We start from the raw sequence: 24,666 nt of genomic DNA on the forward strand, positions 1-24,666 counted from the left end.
GAGACAAGCAAGTAACAGTGGGCAAGAGAAATTAAGAGGCCCAGGGAAGCTGGAGAAGCTTCTTAGCTGACCCTGGTAGACAGGCAAAGGAAGCCGTGAGAGCTCCAAACAGGCGAGCACCAGAGGAGAAGGCACTCATGCCAGGGAGTTGAAGGAAAAGGACAGGCACTATAATTAGGCACAGAAGGATCTTCTGCGGGAACACCTGCCCTAGAGATGGACACCAAAATATTATGCAGTACATCCTTCCCCCACCACAATCTTTACTGTGACCACTCAGGCTCCTCTCTACTCTGTGTGCATGCTGTGGGCTCATGCAGGCCTCTGAGGGGACAGCGCAATACCAGCTTAAGCTAATTTGGGTTTCCAGCGCTATGGAAAGAAGCAGCTCTGGTCTCTTGTCCACTGGAGCTGCAGTGTCTTGTTGTCCCACATGCCACCCTTCTCCCTCAGCCCTGTCCCAGTCACTTCCTTCCACCCATGCTCTATTCCCAGCTCCACCCTAGCAGTGCATCTGTGTGGGATGCACTTCACAGGACTCCTCTTCAGAAAGTTAAGTAATTCTCAGATGCGGAAAGGTGTGGGTGGGAAACAGAATGTATCTTGGGTGAAGGCAGAAATGGGATGTGGACAAAAAAAAAAAAAAAAAAAAAAAAGCAGAACTGAGGCAGAGAAAGAGTGGTTCCCATGGTCTTAGGTCAGCTGGTTAGCAAAGCTAGGAACTGAACTTAGTTATTATCTAAGTTGCACCATCCACCTCTAATGCTTTGGTATTCTTTGTTGTGGGGGGCAGACATGACTCGAAAGCTGTCAAGGGTCCAGCCTGAACTCCTCGGTGCAGAGCAGGATGGTGATGCACCTGCCTTGCAAAAGTTCTCTAGCTTTAAAATCTGATCAAGCCTCCTTTGACCTTTCTAACACCATACTGGGAAAAAGAGCCTTTCAACCTCCTCAGGCCACCCTTCCGTTACCTGAACCATCTTCCCCTCCTGCTAACACAAACCAGAGGCCGCTGCAGGGAAATGAGCAGCGCTGTGACCGCTCAGACCAAACCCTGCCTGGAAGCTGTGCCCGTGCACAGTATGGGGAACCCACGGCCCCCCCGTAGCCTCACATATTCCACAGCACAGGGGCAACCACCCCACTCTGGCGCAGGAATTAAGAGTCACCCCACTCTGAGAACAGCACAGCTATTGTGTTACCAAAGTCACATGCAGGCCTAGTGTTTTAAATCAAACCTTACTTTTTAAATACATAAAACATCATCAAAGTCTTATTTATTTCATAAATAACAAGAGTTTGTGTTCAGCTTAAACACCAGAGAGAAAAGCATTCTTTTGTGAACGCTGAGCATTGCCCCAGCCATGTTACCAGGGCTGCAGATGGCATGCCAGCAGTGTTGCCAGTGATTTTTTTTTAGCCATCCTAAGGCAGACAGAGTAATCTTCACACTCACAAAGCAAAATGCAGCAAACATCAAAAAAGCAAAACAAACAAACAAAAAACCATAACCTTCTGAGCTATTCTAAGTCAAAATAAAAAAGGTGAAGAAGCAGAAATGTAGGCGTGAGGACTGGCTGGAGTAGAGAAATATCAACATTTACTCCCTTGTTGGGTCTCCTTAAAACTGGAATTCAGTCAAGGTTGATGTAAGCCAAACCTGCATCTGCCATTTGATCCACTCCTCCCAAAGAGAGGCTTGAGTAAGAGAACAGGAGAAGTAACTGGGGCAAATAAGACAGTTCTACCAGCCCCAGACAATCACAGAAAAGGAGGACTTGACTGCTTTTCCTCCCAAATCACGAGATTAACTTAAAAGCCATGGGACTTTTGCAGAAAAAAAGAGCTCCATTTTTTTCCATATATTCCAATTTCTCATTTTTTAGGGTACATAAGCAGTTCCAACATTTTTCAACGTTTTTCATTTTCAGTATTTGTCAAATTCTTCAAATAGAGTATTTTTCAACTACTTCTCAACAAGTCTGAGCCTAGAAATGTGTTTTTTAAGTGATGGCTAAGATTCTTGTTTAATCACTAGTTTTGCAGGACATCAAATACTATGAGACTAATGATAAATATATCAGACTTAGCAACACAGCAGCAGTTAAAAAAAGAAATGTCAAACCCTCGCCATTGAAATACGTTGTAGAAATGCAGCCCATTGCCCGTAAAATCAAGAGAGAGCTTTCAACTGCTTCCAGTCCAGCGTTCAGGGTTTTGTAATACAAGATAAGCCTGGCACAAAGTCATGGCAGCACCTAAGCAGAGAGATGCCAACACAGCTGAAGGGAAACCAGTCTGCGGATGAAGGAGAAGACCTGGCAGAAGATCAGCTGGCTCTTAGGAGAACTTACTTAGACTTGACCCTTGACTCAGAGCCACTGAATCATTTTCTGTTTTTAAACTTTATTTCAAGTCCATGTTTATCACAGCAGCAGCACGTTACTGTACTGGCCTGCATCTTTAAGGCTACGGTACAGTTGCAGGCAGAGTATGAACATCACTGGTAGTGGCACTCAGTGCCAGAGTTGTTGGCGTGAACCGTAGGCAGGAGGACTTCTGTTGAAAACACATTACCAACGATAAAACACTGCTTGTGCCGAGGCTTACTTTTCAAGACACAGCAGTTAAACTGGGGACTGCTGCTTTATTCCTCACTATTTCAGTGTACGGGTACGTGTTCAGCTGATGCTTCACACAATAATTATGATCTGAGCACTGAGAAGTTTAGAAAAGGTAGAACGGCTGCCCACATGCTTGAAGTTAAAGACATGCACAAGTGCCTGTGGGTCAGAGCCAGCAGGCTTGGCTCAGCCTTTCTGAGCTGCATACCTGAACAGCATTGATTTCAGTCTTATCCACTGAAATCAATGGGCTGGCCCACTTGTGAACTTCAGCCAAAATCAATGGAGTTCAGTCTTAAGCAAGAGTCAGGCATCTAAATACTTTTCAGGATCTTACCTTAGCTGGTGCATATTTACAAGTAAGACTGGAAAAACTGTGCCATGAGTTAGAGGGAATCAATCAAAGAGTCTTCTGGGAAACAAGGGGATTGACAAGGTGCTATATGATCCGTTCTTACTTCAGACATAAAATTTTAATTGATTTCATCTTGTGGAGACCAGGACACATTCTGCCTTATGTTAGCTTTACATTATTTAAAAAGAATAAAGAGCAGCTTTGCTGTAGGAATAAATCCTAGATTTCCTACCTGCATATCAGCTTCACAATAACTGTTATTCCACTGACTCCAATGACAGCTTTGCCCAAGTGCTCTGCTATACCCCAAGTTTAAAAGTCGGAGTGTAGCATAAAAAACATGTCAACAGGGTAAATCCCATTTTGTTAAAGAGAAAGACACAACATTTTTTTGGGTAATGTGAGCTTTCATTGACATGCAGGCCTTGTTTGAACCAGACAAGTCACCACACTGCAGGACCTCGTCCTAAAATGATCAGCCCAAATGGTGGGGAACGCATAAGACAGAGCAGAACAGGGATGGTTCTTTGAGAGAGAAAATGGAGGAGATGAGAACTGAAGAGATAATAGTAGATGAGAGACATGACCCCACGTGAAGAATTATGCAATTCCTTAAAAGAAATGCATGCTCCTGTATCTTGAGAGATGCAATGAGTAGTATAATATCAGTAAAATTACAGGAATTTGGAGAAAGCTCCCAAAATAACTTTACAAAGAGCTAGCACAGTATATCAAATACTCCCCTTGAAAAGAAGAGGATTTGCCAAGTGAATCAGAGCCAACTGATAATGTTAATATAATTCTTTTAATCTATCTTGGGAGCTTTCAGCTCTTGACCAAAGAAAACAGAGAGATGAGAAGAGAAGCAATGAGCTAACAGTAGTGTAAGCAGAAGGAGGAGGTGAAATCACAGATGAATAAAGAGGGAAGAAATATAAAACAAAACAAACAAACAAAAAAAAAAAAACAGAATCAAATAAATCCTCGACAAACTAAAAAAAAAAAAAAATACACCAGCACAACATGTGGCCCCAGAATTGAACTCTTAGCTTTCTGTGGTTGTATGAGGCTGCATAAAAGGTTTTGCTTCAGCTAATATAAATATATTGCCCAACCTCGTTCAAAGTTTGAAGTTGCTTAAGACTCTGGTTTGGCTTCAGACCCATCTTAGAGTGAACAAGCTTTGACTCAGAAATTGATATATTCATCAGCAAAATCACTGCCATAATAACAAAAGCAATCCAAAATTAAGTGCTTCTGTCTTCCACTGAAATCTAACAGATGCCATGGCTATGTCCTGGTGCAAATGTACTATAACCTGGAAGGCAAGAAAATAACATCTCCTCTGCCATTGTTGTGGCCAAGCTTCTCCTCCTTTACTTAGTTTCATATGATTTTGCTGCCTGTTCTTGTGCTTCCACTCTCTCTCTCTCCTCCATCCATGTTATTCTTATAGCTGCTGAAAGATTCTGGGGCAGCAGGCTTCTCTTTCTGCATGGCCTGTCAAGTCACACGCAAATTAACTACATACAACACCATACAAATGGTAAAAGGCAACAGCTTAAAACAGCGTATCATAGTGTAATTTCCTATGTACATCCCCACTGCCCACTGTCCTGGTCCAAAGGTCACTGATACTGGTGGAAGGCTCTCCATGAATTCTTATAAGGTTTGCACTATTCCTTGTGTGAGGAAATAGAGCCATCTCACATGGAAAAAGTTCGTGGATCTTTCCCAGTCCATAGCTGGCACCAGGCAGAAAAGCACATTTTAATAAGGTGTAAAACAGTACTGCTGTGATAAGGAAACTAACTCTCATCGTACTCTTGCAGGGAAAGTTCCTTTCTTACTTTGTTTATCCTGATTCTACCTAATCAGAGTGAATTTGGCACTGGTTGAAAATAAGGTGTCCCTGGAGAAACACTTAACTATATAACAGTCACAGCACTTCTGTGCCACGTATTTCTGACCTCCCCTGGACAGATCTCTTTGGTGTCTAGGAGAACAGCCAAGTGTCTGGGGCTCACTCACCAACAGCTCTACTGCTGAGGCAAGCTTAACTAATGCGAGTCACTGGGGCTTCTCTGCTAGGAACTGACTCGTGACCACAAACTTAATTCAAGATCAGCAATCAGATGCTCAATAAATTGTAACAGGCTTGCAATTGTTACAGCTCACAGACTGGACTGCAGCATCAAGAAGAGATTTTTCCAATGGTTTTATTTGCCGAGGGTACTGCATTGGGTTGGAAAAAGTCACCTATCTCAACTTCTTTAGCTGCAGTCCAGGGAGAGAGCTACATGAGACAAGATTGATGCAAGCAGCCTTCTTTACTCCACTCAGAAATGCCAAATCTGAACCTTTCTAGCAGCACTACCTGCATTTTGCTCTTCTGCTGGTTCAATATTGCCCACTTCCCTGACGCCTCCATCTGATGCCTGCCGTCACTGCAGGTGAGAACTATGGCACATACATCACAAACTGCACTTAACGTTGCAGCACAGCAAACTTTGCATCACAGGCACAAATACATCAGGGCAATAACCTGAGCTATCAGCTGCTGTTACTCTCTGCATTATTTACCAAAACAGTCATGAGAAAAAGGACTTTGAGTAATGAAGTGCTGTTCAGCAGATACAGTAAATACACAGATCACCATGGCATTAATTTGAAACGGTGACATTAGAGAGCAACCACTCTGCAACCACTTCATACAGATTCGGCACATTTGCAGGATTACCAGCAAGAAAGGTACATCATGACTTTAGTCAATCCTTTCCTGTTAAGCTGAATTTGTCTCCTGGTCCCTTGCCTAGTACAGGCAGGCTGCAGTAGTGGGACGCCTCCTGCTCGGTGCGAGCTGAACACACAGCCACACTGTTCGCTCTGGGCCAAGCAATCTCACACCCAAGGTCCCTGTTCAGCCTCTGTGCTCTCCCTGAATTGTGCTGCATGCCACGGGCTGCTCCACAATGCACCTGCTTTCAGCTGCCTCCTTTCAAGCCCTCTGAGATGCCCATTTCACCCTCTTTCCTCTTGCACCATACTAACAATTGTAATGAGTAAGCAACAAAAAATCATTAACATCAACAAATCATTGACACCACAGGGAATTTCAGGTATTTCAACGCAATCCAGTGGGACCTCCTCGTGCCCATTTCCAACAAAACAGAACCTTTACACATTAGGAGCCACTAGTCTGGTGCTTTTGAACAAACCTTTCTCTGATACCAAGATTTCTCCTTTACATCAACATTTGGGCTGACTGCTCTATCTCACGTTCCTTGTATTAGCTGTACACCCAGTGGTTGGCTTAATAGGTTGGCAAAGATTCCTAAGACAGACTTAGCTCAATCAGTTCAGGGATGCAGTATGTGAGCGCGCTTGTTCTCCAAGTGTTGTGCCTGTTGATCTCATTACTTAGGTTAGATTTAAGCAACCCTGTTCTGCAAAGCCAGATACATTCACTTGTACCACAACACCCAAATTCCATGTACATATTCAATAAAGCTAATAACATATTTCCATAATGTGCTCTATGAATACCTGCAAAGATAATGAGCTGTTGTTACATCTTTGTGAGCTGAAGTTTACAGCAGCAATGAATTAACTCTTTTGATCAAGCAAAAAGAGCAAGTGAGTAATATATATTATTCTCCAACCTGCTCTATTACAAAATTGAGTCAGTCTGTTGCTTGAGGACCATGCCGAATAAACAGAGAGCATAATGATGTGGTGTGGGATGAGCAGAACTAAAGAAAATCATGATTTAAATGCTTTTAGAACCAAACACCCTGAGCAAGAAGGACATGCCATGGAAGACACACCTCGGTTCCCATGCTGGTTCTGAATTTCCTTTGTCTCCTTTGCCTCCCGTTGTCCCCGAGGGTCACAGCCACAACAAAGAGCAGATCGTTGTGAGGTGCTGACACACCAGAGCATTTTGAAATGAACCTGCTTGTCAGAGCAGTATAATTCCAGTTGTCAAGAGCTTGGCATTAAGTATCTTAGCATGCTTCTCCAGCTGAGTTAATTATAAACTATCCAAAATGGCTGGTGCTTCAGAGATATCTGTCAGAAAACAGAAAAAAAATATTTCTACTGCTGGGGCTTCCTTTCTGCTGAGATCTACTTCTTCCTGATACAAAGAGAAGGTGACACTCTTCTAGAGGAGGAAGGTAAATTAGTGCACTGTGACCCATCCTGTCATAATCAGATACATTTCTCTATTCTGTATCCGAGCTATTACGCTTAGCATTTGCTTTGATGTTGCTAGGTGGTACTCTGCTCAGTGCACAACTAATGTTGTGCCAGTGTTTTATTTAAATATTACACATTTAAATATTACACATTACATGATGAAGTGTGAACATTTCAATTAAAAACAAGTTAAGAAGCAATATTTGTTATGAGGCTTTGCTAGTAAAGCCGTCAATTGTCTGAAATTATCTTCCAGTCTTTGCTTGGGCAAAGGCCTTTAACTGATTCATGCCAAGACCTTCAATTTGGGGAACAAATCCATTACACTGTTTAAATGATCATGCTCCACCAAGTTGTTCCACTTTCAGTTTGTGTCTTGAAAGCTTGTGCAAGCCAAAAAGATTTGAGTCGTGCCAGCAACTGTTTCACAGAAAAAAGAAAGAGGGAAGGAATGGATGTAGGAAAGAAACCTCCACAAAGACAGGGAGTCCCGGGGAATAAGCATTCAGAGCGGTGCAGAGATGTGTTTAGTCCCTTGAAAAACCCTCTCATAGACCACTGTGAACAGTCTCCATGGAAAGAGTGCCCAGCAGCTGCAGTGCTGGCCAGGGACTTGAGAGGCTCCAGTCTGGTTGCCGTGCTTTGTCAGCAACTCTCCACGTGAGCCAAGCAGGCCACTTAAGTATGTTCCCGTGGCACAGTGCAGAACAAGGCTAGAGATCACGCTGTGAGCTTTGAGCAGGTTGGTACTCCTAAAAGGCCCCATCCAGAGATGCTATCACACACTTTCAAAGCAATACTCTCACTGTGTCCAGACTAATTAATCAAGGTGCATCCTTCAACCAATGTGGCTTGCCCAATTCCAGGACAGCTTGCTTAATACTAAGACTGCTTTGTCTCATACATAATTTATGTATGTGAAACGTGCCCTGTGTCTCATTGCATCTCATCTCTCTCTGCATGCAGATGTTGTCAATGAGCTGGCTGTAAACTAGGCTTGGCCATCTGCAGCCTTTAGGAATCACTCTGCTGAGGAGATAAGGTGCACCATTGGTCTAGGCAGGCATCAGCTTAGCTGTGCCAGCTCTCTCTTTTCTTTCAGGACAGAGCTGTGGGGCTACTCTGCTGCCTTTAAGCTACTAGGGCTGTGAATATTAACTGTTAAAGTGCTGTAGGCAAGACATAGGGTACAAAGGACACCATCCCCTGTCCCCATCACACAGCTCTACTGTAGCAAGGAGAGAAAAGGTTCTTAAGGGGTCAAAGTGAGTTTCAGGTTAAAATGGTTTACAGTTAACAAGCTAAGGAGCTGCTAGGAATATCCCCCTTGACCAACCTACTGATTTTATACCAGCATATAAGACATAGAGCTGGCATTTAGGAAGTGTGCACACTGGGATCTACTTGTGGTGCTCCGTTATTACTAAGTAATTTCACGTATTTCATTTTACAGAGGTGACTCCTCAAGGTATAAAAATGGATTTCAGTCTCACTCCAAAAATACTAATAAACCCTTGTTATTTTCCTTTGCTCTTCTATTCCATGTTACCTAGCACCTCTCCCTCTGGGAAGTAAGACTTGCTGAGGTTGGCACATGGATGTTTCAAACAGCCAACTTCATATTGCTTTCATTCAGAAGAGGAAAAGCAAGACTCCCCCATCAGGGGGTGCCTGATGCCTTTTTTCTTCCCCAAGGATTTTTTTTTTTTAAAATGGCAGAGTACAAGACAAGGTAGTGCAGCTGAAAAGCATAACCAACCCTGGAATCCTGGAAGCCAGGCAGAGCTCTTGGGAACTCTGCTCAGTGTAAGACAGACCATGCCTAAATGAAGGGAATAGAGTGCTTTAAATAAGCACTTTAAATAAGGCAGAGGAGAGACCTTAAGCTGGTTTGCCTGTATCCTAAGTAAGCTTAAGCACTGCTGCCTTGTGCACAGCCTGAACCAGACCGCTGTTGTCTGGGAACATCTACTGAATGGGGTCCTGCAGGTGAAAAATGCCTGAGAGTCTTGCTGGGTTTTAAGGCTGGAGCCAACTGAAACTGAACAGCTGGGTTTGTGCTCAGTGGCATAAATTAGTCAGGACTTTCCGGAAAGATTCATACACACGTAGCAGTCAGGCACCTCTGACTGAAACAGCTGCTGGCTGAGGTTTGAAAGGAGGTGCTGAAGCACCTGACTGGGCACTTAGGCTTCTCAGTGGAAGTGGCTCTTGAAAAACAGTGCAATTGTACACGCATGTCCTGTGGTAGCCCATACAAAACAGATCAGACTCTGGGCCCCGAGGTCCTGGTACTGCTCAGTTAAGAATCTCACTCTGGAAAGTCCCAGGCCAGACGCTGAAGGTCAAGGCTAGATGTAACTTGAAGACGTTGACATAAAGCTGCTTGATACAGTAGCCAAGAAAATGTGAACCCTTTTTAGCTCCATGTTCTCAAAACTTGTCTCCATAGATAGCTAGTGACACATGGGAACAGTCACTGTTCTAGTTAGCGGAGCCTTTTACAGGCTCCAGAGCTTAGAGAAACTTTGAGTATGGAGCAGTTTGAAATAATACCCACCTGCTGGAACTGGCATTGGCTGGTTGCTTAGGGTAAATGCTAACAAACCAAGCCAAAATGTTCCACAGCTAATGACTTGACATTAAATCATATTATTCTATGGAGGAGGTTGCTATGTTTTTGTAATGGAAGGTTTTTCTACTTGTAAACAACCGAGTGTTTGAAAGCGGTAACTTGATACTGATAATAATAAAGGCATGAGTACAGAGTAAAGGCACTGCATTTTCATAAGGCCAACCTATAAAGATATTTATAACAGTCAGCACCCTTATAAACTCCAAAACACAGCCCACAAACAACCATGAAATGGATACGCTTAGACGACTGCTGGGCTTAATCCAGTGCAAGCTGCAATCAATGGAGGGACGTCAGGGATGCTGGGCAGGGTCCAGGAGTGAGCAAATTAAAGCACAGCGCAGAGTGATGATCTGGGCAGTCTTCATCCAGCAGGCCAAACACATCAGACAGTGGCAGACTTGACAGGAATTCTCTATGGAAAATCCTTCCTAAAGCAGAAATGGCCTCATTTTTGAGCTATTACAGGCATGTTTTTCAACACCAAAGCTAAGGTCTCAAGCCACAACTAAGGCTTTCCATGGAGCTTAGGGGGTTTACAGTGAGTCTAGTTTAGTACAGTATCACTCCCTGCTTTGCAAATCCTGTTAAATTTTTTCCACTCTCTCACTACTGTTTCCAGTAAAGACAGTTTAGCGTAGGCTAAAGGAAGCAAAAAGGAAAACTTCAGTTGCTTAGCAGTAAAACATAGACAGTTTCTGAAGACAGCTTGGATGTCTTGAGTGCTGAAGGCCAATATTTGGGTTGTTTCAAACAGGCCTGGACAAGAGAAAACTTTCGCAATTCTCTATATTTGTGTATGATTACCAGGTACAGGCGGAGTATTTCTGACACGTCTGTACTTCCGTAGACATTTCCAGTAAGAGTTGCATAAAGGTGATGCCCCTATGGATCTCCTAAACAGATCCTAAGGACTTATGTCTCTCTCTCCATCCTCAAAGGTAACTAATGGTCCATGCTTGTGGCCTCCTGGAGTACTGCCTGCTTGCGACTACCTGGGAAACACTCTTCCTACACGTCTACTTGCTTCTGATACTCTCCTCCTGCCTCTAGCCTAGAAAATGAAGATGATCTCAGCTGACAATCTGACTCCCCAGGAACTCAGTAGGCTTTAGACTGATGTCTGCATGGGGACATAATATGAAGCTGTGTTAATTTAAAGGTGTTGCTATGATTTGGGGGTATACATATACTGAGGGTAAGATGACTTCTTGCTTGACTTAGGGAGGCAGCATGAGGACACAAACGTAGACACACACAGAGCAACACCTCCTGCTCACTGTGACTCAGCATCAGAGCACTGTTGCTCCTTCTGCTCTTTACCTTCACCTAATGTAAAAATATCACCCAGACAAACAAGACATGAGATACTCACCGTACAGGGAAAACCCAAGCAACATGAAGCTCCATTAAGGGATGCTGATTTAATGGACACATGAATGATAAATGCTACATGCACAAAGGGAAACAGCCCAGCAGAATGGTGAAGTGCTGTGCAGATACAAGACAACACGGTTGCCAGCTAGGAAATTAGGCAAATATATTAGATATCAGAGTTATTTGCCTTCTGAGATCAACTTAACCTAAAGTATTATTTCTCTATTCTCTCCCTTTAACCTGAACAAAATGCTAACAATACATTTATTATGCACAATACAATGTGTACATCACTGCCTCTAACCGTGTGCTTGTCAGGGAAAGCCCAAGTAAAAAGTCAGGCAAATTATGAAACTTGGCTGAAAAATACTCATCAGACATCAAGCAAATCTTCTCCTTATTCCGCTCAAGAAAGTGCAACTAGCTATTAAATATTCTTACTGATGATAAGTATAGCAGAACTCTAGTAAACCCAGAGCTATGTCTTTTATAAAGACCAGGGTAGGCTTTCTAGGTATAACAGTATGATGCACTTAAGTAGAGATGAAGCTGCATAAGATACAGAAGACATGTTAGCATCTGTGGTGTATCCCAGCTGAGTATACTGATTGTCTTGAACAATTAATAGATGCCAATTATTAGCTCTCTTGACCATATGAAATGGATGTAGGAGCTCTTCTTTAACATGAATTCACTGGGGGAGAAAAGCTGTCGATTATCAGCTGCTGTGCACAGTCATAAAGGAGTAAGCGTAGCCATGGGCATCTTTCCACCATCTGCTGTCACTGCTCAAGAAGTCTGTGGAGGTAAGAAGTTTGTGGAGGAGAGAACGAAGACAAGCAGCTCCTCCTTCAGGAAGCACCAAATGACCCCAGCCTCCTCTATAATGCATCACTCACAGATGAGAAACCAAGACACCGTAACTTGATCAGGGACCAAATAATGATTTGCATACAGACCACAGCTCCTGGCGCCAAGCCATGTTCTATGGCATCAACCGTCCCCTCTCCTCGGAGCACAAGTATCTCCAGCACGCAGCAGAGGCAGTGCAGGAGCAAACAAACAAATGAGAGAGAGGAGGTGGGGGGAATATTTTAGTCTTCATTTGAAACTCACCGGAAAGTGTCCTCACTGCAGCACTTCCTGCCGAAGCTCTGATCAGGCTCCAAGCCTTGATCCCTGGCTTCAGCTTTGCGTGTCTTCTTCATCAGAATTAGCCTGACAATGCAGGGAAAAATGGCAAAGGGATTTGTTTACACTGTACGTGGACTCCCTGCTCACCTGTTACACGATTAGGTGGTTACATAAATGGCTCAAGGTGTCACATTCCTTACCCGGGCACTGACCCTTGCAATAATCCAGGCAATGTGACTCTGAGTAACTGGTGGGTCTATTTGCGACAGGATTTCATGAGCGGGGCCTGACACAGGGAGTGTTCTTTCCATTTTTATGTCTGTGCTCATCACTAGATCGTCATCTGTGGACAGAAAAATTCAGGGAGCACTGATGCAGAGAGTTTCCGTGATCCACTCCCAACTTGTCTGAACTCTAATGGGATTTCAATGCTTCCCTCACCTTCCTTTTTTTCTGAAGACCAGCATGAAGAACAATCGTATCCTAAGTTCACCAGCTTGCTTCATTGTATAAAAACAAGTAGATCATGACCTTGCTCAAGGTTTTTCTCTCTTCCACCACAATGATTATCTGATTAAAAGCCCAAAGAAACCTGTGAAAACTTCAACACAGACTTCAAAGAGATCTATAATCAGCCCTTTTTCATCTATCCCTTTAAACACTCCTGGCATTTTATGCAGCACATTGTATTCAACAAATCTGGTGCCATTCCCCTACAGACCTCAAAGCATTCCCAGTCATTAACAATCCATGATAACAGAGGTAAATATTATTCTGTGGCTCATTCTACAGCTCCTGAAAGTGAGGGGATTTATCCAGTCTCCCACTGAGTTAGTGCCACAACTGTGACAGGGATCTTGCTCTCCCTGCGCTACGAAAGAGCCTCCTAAGAGACATTTCCATCTTGTATACTGGATTCATTTTTAAAAGACTACAAAGGCAACATGCAGGGAACACCATCTCTGTTTCTCCTAGCAGAGCCCTGAAGGCGTTTCTCACGTGTTGCCCTCTAACTCAGTATCACAGCAGATCGTCCACTTCTCAGAAAGAACAAGGCACCTGGGAAAGCCTGATGGTAACACTAGCAAGCAAACAGCTGATCCCCCCAAGTAGCACCCGCCCCTCAGATCTAAGTCTTTTAAGCATAATGCTGCATCAGTTCACACACAAAAAGGAGAGGTATAGGAGCTGTGAACAGAGCTGCACTTGCTGCTGAATTCACGCAAATAACAGGAACAGCGCTTGTTTGGATACATATTCCCCAGACAGACGCCCTGTTGTCCTGTGCACCAGAGACTGGCAGCTCTTCCAGGTGAGACTTCACCTGCTGGTAGCTGCATGGACTGCAGGCAGACAGCAGGGCTGCTGCTGGTCTTTCATGCCACAGGCCCACAAAAACTTCCCTCTTCTTCTGATGCAGAACAAGTTCACTCACAACAGGAGGCTTACACCTTCCTCTTCAGCATTCGGACAGCCCCTGTGGCTAACCAGCACAGAAGTCTTCTCACGTCCTCAAACACAGCAGCGTCTTTGTTCTCATTAAAAGATTATCCAATATTTCATGAAAGCTAACAACCTTGTGGCCACCAAAGAATATTTTTTCTTCCTTTTTTATTGGACAAACATTAAGAAATTATTACAAATGTAAATCAAAATGAAAGCTAATGTAACCTCTTACATTATAGTTCCCAAATCTTTGTTTGGGATAAAGAAATCTTTCCAAAAAATGTTTGATATCTCCCAACTGATTTTAAAGCTCTGGGCCTGCAATTTCAGTTTTTCCCCATGTCCACTACAGGTGAACTTACTCTAAAAGAAAAGTTACCATGCATCAATTTGCTATGTGCTACAGTTTCTCTTGAGATATGGGATCTGATTGATCTAGTAGATTATAACCCAGAAAGGAGCAGCAAAAAGGGAAGGGCAGGTTTTGGATTAAAGCATCTCTTAGAGGAGCTGTGACATGGTATCTTGCAGCTATTTCAATAGATGGTCTCTCTTGCACTTCCAAAGACAAATGATACACAAAGCAGTCTAGCTGCTGCTAACTCTATTCTAGTCTACAGAAAAACTGGAATTTTGGAGAAGGTAGAGTATGGATGATCTGAAGGTTGGCTACAACTCCTGAATTTAAATCTGTATTACAAACCCATGTGGCACCCAGTTGCAAAGCTCTGGAAAGGTAGAGCTTTAATTCTTCAGAACCTAAGAGACCCAAGGGTTTAAACTATATCAGAGCTGCTTCTCAAAAGATTGCAAGAATAACACTTCGAAGTGCATAGAACATAACACGTAAACTCAGTGTAAACTCATATAAGCTCAGCTGCTTTACCTCATTACGCATTTTTAGCCCATGATGCTTTGAGAAAGAATAAATCCCTTCTCTAATATCCACAGGCCTTAATAAAACAAATAAGCAAGGTTATATTAATTTAAGAGAAACCTACCATACAGATGAAAACTGTTAACATTTCCCTAGTTTCATCAGTATTGCATGGAAAAATCTTGCTCACAGCTGAACCTGACCTCACAGACCAGCAGACTGGTCAACAATGACATTACTGCTATTTGATTCAGTTATCAGACAGCCAGAGCAGATCGTGCAGCTAACAACAGAAAGGATATTTTTCTTCTTATCATGTATCCCCTTCTTAATCTAATCACCCACAGAGCAGTTTACCTACTTATTTCAAATCAAAGTAACTTCAGTAAACAAAGCTGACACCTTACAAGGTAGCAGTTTCAGATAGCTTTCTTAAATGAAGCAATATATGGAAGAGTTGAACTGCCGGTTTAGGTTTTAAAGAAAGGGGAGCTTTACCAGTGCCAATGTCAAGGCAGCCTTTTTAACAACATGTGTTGGCATGCAGATGCACACACTGCCATCAGAAACATTCTTCAGAATAAAAAGAGAACAGAATGGAAAAAAACAAGATCCTTAGAATACAGAAACTATGAGCTACTTTTGCTCTGTTACTTTCTTTTCTGAACCTTGCAAGATTTTTACTTCAGCTGCAAGAATGAGTCAACAAAGTAGATACTTGCACAGACTTCCCATCAGCAGGTGTCTCCCAGATAGCACTAGGTTAGTCGCAACCTGGCACTGAGAGCCTCTCTTCTTCCCTTCTTGGGTGGCCAAGAAAGCTGTCTGGCTTCATTAGATGTTGGTAATGAAGACAGAGAACACAGAGCTGTCTGGTAGTTTCTTATTTCTTCTTTTTACACATTTAACTCCCACATTCCATATTTTGACACTCCCACATTTTGGGAACCAAACCTGCAATCTAGTTTGTGAAAACACCTTCATGTAAGGCTTGCTGAAGAGGGTGGGCTTCAGCCTAATCATACTAGGAAAACCACTGACGGAGAAGTTGTGTTACAGCCACACAGCCTCTCGAGACCATACAGACTTTCAAAATACCCTGACCAACAGGGTCTCTCCCAGGGGAAGCTTGGAGAAAAGCAATTAATCTTGCCTCAGGTACCATTACAGGCCAAGGCAGTCATTAAAAATAGCTAATGGCTTAGTCAGTCATTAAACCTTGTCACTTGCCCATGCATCCTATTACCTTCTTTCAGCACGCTGGAAATAAATCTAACTCGTCTATGAAAATCAGGGACATCAATTCATCAAGCAAGAAAATTAGGGAAATAATTGGGTAAAAGATGACGGTTTTTACATCCACTTCTGACCTAGGAGCAAACAACTGTTTTTGCACTGTAACAACATAGAAACCTTTCAACAAACTAAATTTCTGCCAAACTATAACTCTTATTTGGGCTTTTCTCTTATTATTAAAGGTTAAAAAAAGGAAGAAGAAATAACTTATAAAGTGTGTAGGTGTGTGTATACACAAGGGAATAGTCACCCAGTTTGTTCCCTATTCATAACAAATCTGTGAATGATTTTCAGGGTAAGAACTCAGCTGGAAACTGCTGTTAGCAAAATTACCCTTGGTCAAAATGTTCGTGGCACCCGTACACTCATTTTTCCCCTTGTATTTCATATCATATACCTTATCACAGAATGGTTTGGGTTGGAAGGGACCTCAAAGCCCACCCAGTTCCACCCCCTGCCATGGGCAGGGACACCTCCCACCAGCCCAGGTTGCCCAAAGCCCCATCCAGCCTGGCCTTGAGCACCTCCAGGGATGGGGCATCCACAGCTTCTCTGGGCAGCCTGTGCCAGGGTTTCACCACCCTCTGAAAGAATTTCCTCCTAACCTCTAATCTAAATCTCTCCTCTTTTAGTTTAAAACCATGTCTCCTTGTCTTGTCATTATCTAGCTGAGCAAATTCTTCTAGTTATATCTTCTAGTTTACTGTAAAAGAGGCAGCCTGCTTGACCATTTTATAATGACAAAAATGCAGTTATAGTAGAAATAAAGAAAAAAAAAAAAAAGATTACACGAAAAATTAATTTCACAGAAATTAGTAACAGCTATTGTTAGTACACAAATTAAAATTAACTAAGGGAAAGCACTTGTAATGATGAGGAGAAAACTGGATAAATCTGTCTGGGGCAATGAGTGATTCATTGTGGTTGTGATGTGACTGATAACATTTCATGTCCACATGTCCAATATAAATCAGGCCCAGCTTCATTCACAGTGGTCCAAAGTAGTATAATCTGATGCGATGTTCTCTGGCTTCAGAAATCAGCTGATGATTTAAATCCAGTTCCTCTCAAAGGGCAGGAGTCAGTATTGTAAGGATGCCGTCCAGAAAGTTAAGAAGGCTAGTGTTTATTTGCCCAAGCAAAACCTTTCCTGCTCATTTGTGCTTCTCATCTAGCTTAAGGGGAAGTCTGACCAACCTGTTGAACGCAGCACAGCCACACCTGTCTATTTATTTACATACTGAAACTGTAGTAAATCTCACTGAGAGGCAATTAGAGTAAAGCCACTGAGAATACACACATAACATGTCTAATCAATTCAGAAGCCATTATTTCTGTCCTGAGAAGAGACTCACTAAGTGTGGTACTTTTTCATTCAACCTTTATTGCCTTCATTAACTGCAGGTGGAACTGAGGCCTGTAAAAGCAAAGATAATATTCCTTTCATTCCCCAAGTGCTCGCTTTGCAAACTCAAGCACGCATTTGCCAGCAAATGAAACCAACACTGGTCAGTGCAAAGTTTAGTCCTGCATTTTGTGACACAGTCATAGTTCTGCAGCTCTCTGTTTAGATGAAGGTCATGTCATGGCTGTCCATAAACCTCTGATTCTGACAGGCTCAATTATCACAAGGTCAAAAAACAGTTCAAACCCTGCTGATTGCATGGGAAGCACACAATATTTGTCTCTCTGTCTTATGAAAAAGTCAATTTGGAGAGTTACAGGGAAGCAGAATCTGTAAATATTTATGCTATTTGTTAAAATTATAACACACGCAGGACTCAGAATGCACCCCACACATCAGCAAAATACAATAGCACCAGGTTCCCTTGTCTTAGAAGAACGACTCCTTCACACCCCATCTCCACTCAGCCAAAACCTGCTGAAGAAGCCAGTCAAATCCTAGCTTTACTACCTAGCGAATGTCACCAGCAAAGCCCCATTGTGTCAGGCCCAGGGGAAGGTATTTTCCACCTGAATATTACCTGTCCCCTCAATCATATTGAGGACCTCTTGATAATCTCCCGATTTTTTCTATCCTGGGAAAGATACGAAGTGTAGGCAGACAGTTCAGTTTCACAATTGCACTTCCCTGTATAATGAAATTGAAATGAAGTTACTGTGTCATTTACTTGATGCTTTAATACCCATCTTACCTCAAATACATGAGTGCCAAAAAGAAAAAAAAGTGAAATATATACTTTGTGTAAGACCCTCAATCAGCTACGAACACCTCAGCCCATGGAAAGCCAGAAGCATGGCAAAACACATCTTCCCTAAGTATGAATTTGGGAGGAGCACATATTGGAATTTTAGTGGGAAGTGCACACAAGAGCAGCTGATAACAGGGCACTTACAATGTGTTGCAAGATGCAGGTCAACCACAAACACTGCTGTGAATTTTTGCTTCTAGGATATTACTTTTATAGTACTCTGAGGCTACATAAACAGCAGTCAGGAAAAGTGTACCACAGCACAAAATTAAAGAGCAAAAGTATAGACCTTCCAAGTATAAATTTGCAGTCAGGGCAGAAGCAGGCTCTAAACATTCCCACAGCCTGTGCCTTACCACCAGCATCTCCCATTCAGACCGATCTTCAACTGAAAGACTACTCTCCAACTCTGTTGCTCTAACTGCTTTGCATCAGAAACATGGAATAAAAAAATGAAGTCTGCTAATACTTAATGACGTGTAAATCCGTCCCATGTCATCCAGTAACCTTTTTGCTTCTTGAACCTTTCATATCTCTCCTTATGATCTACATCATATGATTTTGATCGAAAGATAACTTTAAGAATTTTTATGGAATAAGCCCAGGAGAGCTGTTTTCATACCATAAATTTCCCAGTCTCTCAGCAAGCTCATGTTCTTAGGTTGTTGCTGTTTCCTTGCCCCTCATCTATTTGTGTGTACCTCCACCTTGAGTAAAGGGACTGTGCCAGTTCTGTGCTCCACTAGAGAGGAAGCTGGTCAGAGCTCCATCACTGCAGCAGGAAGGGGGAAGCCCACAGGCTCCATACAGGACCGTGTGCCTCCCATTCTTTCCTTCGCTCAGATTTCTGTCTTCTCCTGCTTTCCCCATGTTTCTCCTCCAAGAGATAAAGCAGCAGTAACACAGGCAGGTACTGCTGTGCCCTATCTGGAAAGCAGCTGGCCTTACTTGCATCTTTTTGCCAGCTAGCCAGAGAACATTTGCATTTTCAAGCCATCACCCACAGTGATTTTACAGGGAAAAAAAAAAAAAAAAAAAAAAAAAGCAAGTATTACCCAGTGCTATTCAAAAGCATTAATTATAATACAAACCCTCTTCTCAGGCTCATTTGCCTCCTCCCAGGCTTGTACTGGAGCCTGACTCACACTTCAACCACAAATTCCCACTCTTCACCACTGAGGGCCAGATAGCAATTTGGTGGACATTAAGGATACCTCAAGCAGCACAGTTTTTCAAGCCAATTCTACGGGAACCAACTCTGTGGATGGAGGACAATGAAATGCTGCTGGGCCCAGCTCCAGTACAAGAAAGTGCTGCAGAGGTTTGTCTTCCCTCTGCAGGAAGGCTGATGAACCAGAGTTAGTTGCAGACCCTATGTCCCCTATGGAAAGTAAGTGGCCTGCTTGGTTTCCTGGAAATTTTCCTTTGTTTCTCTTTGCAATTCTAAAGTCTAAACTCTTTTTAAGATCAGATGAGAGAGCTAATTCCACAGGGTAGTATACAGTTCAAAATAACAACCAAATGCATCCAACAGGAAAAACAAAATCCCACTCGTGAGCCTGGCATTTCATGCAGCAGCAGTTTATTTGCTGCTTTCTGAGATAGAGCTGTACACAGCTAGTAGCGATCAAGTGCTGCAGACCACTTACCTGCCACCACAACTCTTCATAAACCTAGTCTGTCTTTTTCATTTATTTTGTTCCCTGTTAGGCTCTAATGACCTTAGCTATTACTGCGATATGAGTAATCCACTTTGGAGACTTTGTGGAGGTTGCATGGCTTGATTTGAGATGGTTTTGCACTGGGGGACCATATAAATCACAGGAAAACACCCAAAACTAACTAGCAAACTTAAGGGACATCATCATAGTTATTTTTCTTCTGGCCAATAGGATTTATAGTCTTGCATTAATAAGACTAATTGCACCTCAGTACTGCCAGAGTGACAGCAATAAGCATTTCAACTTACCTCACAGCAAAACTAGAACTGAAATACACACACATCTAAGTATGATCCAAACTGGCAATATGAGAAACCTTGGCTGGAGGCAGGAGAATGAGAAACCTCTCAAAACATCACCTCAGAACAAAACATGTGGAATGCAAGAACAGCCTTTAAACAAGCATGGTGATACTGTATTTTCCTTTAAATTTGCTGAAAAAAATGGACCACAGCTTGAAAACTCAGACAGATGGATTTTCTTGTCTGACAAGCAAACTAGCCTACAGATGAATAATTAAAGAGTAGTTTTCCAGCACCCTAAGGCATATATTTTTCTCTTCATTACACTCACACTAATATCTGCAATTGCTACAGCAATAGTCCTTAACTCTTTAATCCCCTATTTTCAGCAGAGATTTTTGCCAGATTTCTTCATCGCCTATGGTAACAACATGCATTTGATTCTGTGCTTATATACAGAAAACACCCTGCACTTCTGATGGTTGCCTACAAAAAGGGATGATTCTTCCTCTAGTGTCAATGTAAACAGTATTCCTTACATTTCCTTTCCCTGAAGGATATGTCTGATGGGAGGTTAAGACCTACCACCTTGACCTAGCTAGCCTAGTTTTGCATCTAAGCCATGTGTTGAATCAAGTTATAAAAATGTAGCTGCCTACCTGGGGTCAAGTGGGCCTATATATGATAAACAAAGTGCAAGAGAGTAGGGAGGAAGAAGGCAAAAAGAAGAGGAAATATAAAAGGAGAAAAAGGGTGGGGATGGGAAAAGCAAAGGAAGTAGCAATGAGAGAAGAAAAACATCTGTTTGGTTAACAGTTTGTTGTATTTGCTATGTATCTCAGTCTGAGCATTCTGCAACATACACACTCGGTTTGTTGATTGCTCAACTCTGTTAACTGTGAGGTTTCATTTCCGTGCCTAGTCCAACCCAATATTTACAATAAGAAGCACGGTAAAGCAATCACTAGGAGATCAAATCTCTCTGGAAAAGAACAAGAATTCTTTAGATAGGAAATCACAGGAGGTGCCATGAGAGGAATAATTCTGGATTCAGACCAATTAACAACTTACGTATGACCATCAGAATGCCCTTTTTTGTTTATTAATTTTATATGAGAACTGCGAAGTAAGGGGAAAATATTTTTTACAAATTCCTTAAAAACATACAGCCAAATTTAAAATAATCCTGCTGTATGAAAGCTATAAATAATATGGTGAAAATGTTTAACAATATTCATGGCCACAGGTACATGTTAATCATGAAGTAAACATTAGCTGTGACACGTGACCTCCTAGCATTAGCTTTTTTTAAAAAATTAAGCATCTAAAATGCAAGTAAGGAAATGAAAGTTACTTTACTTATTGCCCTTAAGTAGGATGTGTAGACACTTCCAAGAATGCCATGAGGCACCTCTGTGCATCCTTAGGGATCTAATTGTGTGTAAAAACGTGATACCCTTCACTTAAATGAGGCAAGTTGTGTAATGAGGCTGCTGGGAATGTGAAGTTGCAAATGCATCAGTCTGTTTGTTCCCCTTCTATCTTTGCACAGGTCTGTGATGTTTTGTTCTCAATAAATCACTTTTTTCTTTTTTTTTCCTCTCTCTAAACCATAGGCTGTCTCTGTAATGCACCGCAGCATCAGTGGCTGATTGGTAGGTGAAGATTAACTGTTGAACTCATCTCGATGCCTTCATGCCAATCTATAAGAGTTTATCAGAACAAAATTGCACAAGAATATTCTTCAGTGTTCTTTGCCAGGTAAAGCTTTGCCCTCCATCCTTCAAATTTACCCTCCCATGACCTTCTCCTCTCAGATAGGTGGTATCCCCACTCCTCTCTTCTCAAAACGCTTGTTTCTGTTAACCTCTGCCCCATTCTGCCATATTGCCATTTATCATGTTCAGCCTACCCAGAGAGACTCTTTGGGAGTGTCTCTGGTTTTCTTTTTTTGACTTACTGAAATGTAGGATGCCCATTCCAAAGTTTGGGGACTCCATAGAATTGCTCCATGGGCTTTACCTGCACATAGATAGGAACTCAGCATCAGCAACGACTTCACTGAAAGAGCAAAGATTTTACATATCATAAAATGCTCAGACTGCAATCGGGAAGAGGTCTGCAGCAGGATCCTGCTAGTCCTTTGTTGTATCGGAGACTGTATCATGCAGAGAGCCTAACTCTGTAGGACAATAATCTACTTCCCCTCACACTCCATTTTCTTGCACTTCTCTATCACAAATCTTGTTACCACTTTGAAAAACACAGAGCTGAGAAGAGCAGTCTTTTGAGTGACTAACTCTCCAATGCAACTTTCAAAGGAAGCCGTCTAGATTGCTCAGAAGCGCACATCTCTCCAGAAAGCCAGGAGCCCAGTAAGAACAGAGTAACATCCAAACCACGGAAAAAAACTTTGGCACTACTAGTATAACAACAGCTGCAAATTTGAGAACACAGAAAAAAGCTGTGTTTACAGGGTGTACTGTCCTTATGCAAGAAAGCCATTATATTGTCCTTCCTCAGGGCACACTGGTTGCCAAGCCAACTTATGTGTTCAGAAAATGAACTGAAAGTATGTCTTTTTTATAATGTGTAACATGCAATCTATCAGTTCGCAAGAAGAATAAAGCAGTATAACCACAAAGATGAGTGAAGACCATTATTTCATTACTTTTGTCAATCAGTAGAGAATATTCACTTATACAGCCATGTACCTACCAGACAAACACATAAGAATCAAATCCCTTTCTCACTCATTAGCCCCTAAATTTATATCCCTCTTTAACCCCACAAACCTTGTTGACTCCCTGTTTCCGAACTGGGTTTATCTTCAATTCGAGATGCTAATGGCAGTTTTGGAGTGGAAGAATGAACTCTAGAACATGGCCCCAGTGCAGACTACAGTTTTAGATTGCAACATCCTGTCTCAAAATGTGATCTTGTAGGATCATGAAGAAAAGTTTCCAAATGGAAATCTCTTCCCCTTCAGTGAAGTTCTGAGGTCTACAAACTGCCTGGCCCAATGGGCCTCAGAGGGGTGTATGTTATTGCCAGGAGTGGACACAGTGATGGCAAGAACATGGGTACTGCACAGATGCACAGCCATGGCCATGTAACCTGATGCAGTTGCCCCTTCCACACTGTCAGCTGAGAGGAACAGCGACACAAGGAAGAAAAGAGCTCAAAAGCCACAGCTGTTCAGTGAGTCAGTCTGCCTTGCCTGACATGTAGAGGTCAAGGAACTAGAGAAAAGCCACAGTGATGTGCTGGGAAACTCTGAAATCTGATGGTGTGATGGGTTGACCTGGGCTGGCTGCCAGACATCCACCACCCAGCTGCTCTCTCACTCCTCGTCCTCAACAGTACAGGGGAGAAAAGATCCTTCCTCACACCTTGCCCCTACTCCCATGGGGGTGCATTCCACAGGCCACAGTTGTTCACAAACTGCTCCAGAATCAGTCCCCCATGAACACAGATACTTGCCTTCAGAAAATATCTACCTGCCCCACTATGGTTTCTTCCACAGGCTGCAAGGGAATCTCTGCTCTGGTGCCTGGAACACCTCTTCTCCCTCCTTCTGCTCTGACCTTTGTGCTTGCAGGGCCATTTCTCACACTTTCTTCCCTCGTTCCTCAGCGTGGTGCAGCACTTTGCCCTTTCTTAAAAATGTTTTAAAAGAGGGGCCACCATCTTTGCTGATGGGCCCAGCCACATCCTAAATGAGTTGTTTTGGGGTCAGCTGACTCCAACTGAGTCCAGCATGAAGCACCCCTGGTCTCTTTTCACAGAGGTCACTCCTACAATTCCCCACTGACAAAATCTTGCCACATAAGTCTAGAGACAGATGGCAATATTTTTTTTCACTGGGAACTAGACCATGACTTGGAGAGCTTAGAAGCATGAGTTGGTATATTGGAAAGTAAAGGGCCAGCTCCCACAATAAATTGTTACAACAGACACAGAAGGAGGCATGTACACACTAAAAAGGAAAACATATAATTAATCTATATTGACAACATTCACTATTTACTTACATGGCTGCATTTTTGTTGTCCTTCATCATCACCAACCGGGTATCAGGCTCAACCAGGCTCAAGCCTCTCGGTGACAAGGCAGTACAATTATCCTCCATTTCGTAAGTGGAAAGCCACAGCAAAGTGACAGGGAGTTTGTTCATGGCCTTACATGGAGTTCATGGCAAAGTAACAATGCTTTTGGTTGCCACTATACTCCTCAGGAGCTGAGATCTATCTTCAGTTTGCAGTATTTGTTCCGCAAATCATCACCTGTTTGAAAAAAAAGTTGGAAAAAGTTCTGAAAGTCTGTAAAAAAATAACAAACACATACTATTAGTAAATGTGACATTTTTAAATTTCCACCCTGTATCAATGACATGGATTGAAAGCTGTAGAGCTGAGCTGCTACAGCAACACTAGTAAGGTGATTTTTAGATTTATTCTGATAGCTAAATGCTCTGTTATACTACTAGACCTCAGAAATTAAATTGCTTTAGAAATAAATAATAACATGGAATAAACATCGGATA

General features: G+C 42.5%; 1 long non-coding RNA gene across 1 annotated transcript in view; it reads right to left on the reverse strand.

The window, feature by feature from the left end:
• The window catches only part of LOC118160329, a 76,651-nt gene that overhangs the window by 31,248 nt on the left and 20,737 nt on the right, over positions 1-24,666 (reverse strand). Inside the window, exon 2 of the long non-coding RNA XR_004747424.1 lies at positions 24,155-24,406. This is a non-coding gene — a long non-coding RNA (uncharacterized LOC118160329). The remainder of the gene's footprint in view (positions 1-24,154; positions 24,407-24,666) is intronic.

The sequence above is a fragment of the Oxyura jamaicensis genome, chromosome 1 (assembly GCF_011077185.1).
Source record: "Oxyura jamaicensis isolate SHBP4307 breed ruddy duck chromosome 1, BPBGC_Ojam_1.0, whole genome shotgun sequence".
In the NCBI taxonomy this organism is placed as follows: domain Eukaryota; kingdom Metazoa; phylum Chordata; class Aves; order Anseriformes; family Anatidae; genus Oxyura; species Oxyura jamaicensis.